The sequence below is a fragment of the Geospiza fortis genome, unplaced genomic scaffold, assembly GCF_000277835.1.
Source record: "Geospiza fortis unplaced genomic scaffold, GeoFor_1.0 scaffold117, whole genome shotgun sequence".
Classification (NCBI taxonomy): domain Eukaryota; kingdom Metazoa; phylum Chordata; class Aves; order Passeriformes; family Thraupidae; genus Geospiza; species Geospiza fortis.
This window is the reverse complement of record NW_005054500.1, coordinates 189,368-191,582: the sequence shown is the minus strand read 5'-3', so window position 1 is coordinate 191,582 and position 2,215 is coordinate 189,368. Positions and strand designations below refer to the sequence as shown.

The 2,215-nt window shown below is 54.8% G+C and overlaps 1 protein-coding gene across 1 annotated transcript in view; it reads right to left on the bottom strand.

The window, feature by feature from the left end:
- LOC115948743 overlaps positions 1-2,120 on the bottom strand; it is a 26,996-nt gene extending 24,876 nt beyond the window's left edge. The window contains exon 1 of the mRNA XM_031063389.1: positions 1,987-2,120. The gene's annotated coding sequence lies outside the window, so the exon portion shown is untranslated. The remainder of the gene's footprint in view (positions 1-1,986) is intronic.
- Between the last annotated feature and the right edge of the window lie 95 nt (positions 2,121-2,215).

The window sequence follows — 2,215 nt, the reverse complement described above, 5'->3', positions numbered from 1 at the left end:
GCAGAAGTAATTGCTCCAAGTGTCACTGGGCTCCAGTAATTAACTGTGGGGTTTTCAGCTCCCTAACTCAGATCTGGGATGTCCCAGACTATTCCTGAGGCTTACTAAAGTAAATTCAAAAGCAAACCCATTCTTGAACTTCACCTGGAAGTTTCAGACGAGCCTGCAAGCTGGACAAAACAAAACCCCACTGAACAGGATGGCTGAGAGCAATCAGCACTCAGGAAAAGGAGCAATAACAGCAGGCAGGAGCCTCCGGAGCTTGGGAACAAGGATGGGAAGAAATAACCCTTAAAACAGGCGTGGGATGAACCAAAAATGGAGCAGGGGACCAGAAATCAACTTGTTGCACCTGTGGCTTTTAGTTCAAGCGTAGTTTCCAGACTCCTCTTTCCAAAGCAGACCCTTCTGCAGCACTTCCAGCTGAATTTATCAGGAGGGGATGCATTTTCCCTCCCCTTGTGATGATGCACCCGCCTCCTCCTCCTCCCCATCAGTGGGTTCTTCCCCTGGACCAGCCCTTTGCACCTGTGCCAGTGATGGCACCACCCAGAGCTCCTGGAGTCCCACCTGGACAAGCTCCTGAGCTCTGGGACAGCTCCTAGGGCAGGAGGAAAGCAAGGCAGAGAGGTCACTGTCACCCCTCTGAAGAACAGAGCCCTCCCTGAGGCCACAGTGGGCACCTCGGTGTCACACAGGGGGACTCGGGTGGCTCTGAGTCTGTAACTTCCCTGGACACCAAGGAGGAGTGGCAGCACAACGTTCCCTCTCCACCCAACACAAACACCCGGTCAGCTCTCTTTGTAATGCACAGAAATCAGATTAATTCCAGGAAAACGAGGTGGCCCAGCAGAAATTCAGCACTCCCAGTCCCTGTCTGGTCAACAAGGCACCAAAAGCCTCTGGAACGAGCCGTCCTGCCAGCACTGGAGCAGGGCACCCAAACCCTCTGGGCAGGAGCTCCAGCAAAGCATCCACCTGCTCCAGCACTTACTGTAACAGACCTAAATTTGGCAATTTTACTTTCCACCAAGCCAATCAGAGACGATACCGGGCAGGGAGCGAGCAGCATTCCATAAATACTTGATTTGAACAGTTCCAGCAGTTTGGACCCGGCAGAGCGAGGGTTTAATCGGCAGTGAGCAGCCAGCCCCGGGGGCTCGGGGCTGTCCCGGCACCGCAGCCCGGTCCCGCTCGGAGCTGCTGCCGGGATCTGTCGTCACTCGGGAAGGATTCGTGCCTTGTTTTATAACAAAACCCGAGGGAGGAGCAGGGAGGTGATATCAGCCATTAATCCCCGCATTTTGAAATCCCTCATCTCATAAATGTTCAGGTGTAAAACCAACGCACCAAGGTGGAGGTGGGAACAGGGACTCTCCACCCAGGCTCTGTGAACACCCGAGTGAGACTTTCTCTCCGTCAGCTTCCCCAAAACCACTAAAACCAGTAATAAGCGAACGCTCCCAAGCACGGAACTCCCACCAGAGCCCACAGAAATGTTCCCCTGGACTCAAACACGCCCTGAATCACCGTGGGCAAGCAGGGAGCCCGTTCCTCGGGAGCTCACACGGGGTGTAAACCCGGCTCAAACCGCTCAATCCCGACACACGCGGCGGAAAATAAACCCAGACCCCGGCCACGGCAGGAACTGCCCCGCTCAGCTTCGGGCTCGTGCTTCCTCAGCAGCTCCAACACAGCCAAAAAACCCCAACAAAGAAAAGATTCCCACGTGATGTTCTATAAAAAAGGGAGGTTTTCCGAAACTAATCCGAACTTCGCGGCTTTGTGAGCATTCTGTGGGACAGGAGGGTTTGTCCTGCAGGTACCTGCGCGGGGGTGACACGGATTTATGGGGTCAGAGCACAAAGAGCAGTGATGCGACACTTCACTCTCGTTGAAGCCGCGGCTCCGGGGGCAGCCCCGGCCCCAGCCCGGGACGGGGCTCGGGGGTCCCGGTGCCGGTCCCGCTGCCAGCCCCGCTCTTACCTCGCTCACCGCATGGCCTCGGCGCCGCACGCTCACGCGGTCCCGGCGATCACGGCAAAACTCTGAGCTGGCGTCGGAAAGTTGAAATGTTTTAAAAAAAAAAAAATCTTAATAAAAGAAAGTTTTAAAACACCAAAAAGAATAACAAAATAAAAACTTTAAAAGCGCCCGAAGGTGCGAGCTCCTGAGAGGGAGTTGAAAAGCAAGAGCAGAGAGCAGCCCCGCTCCG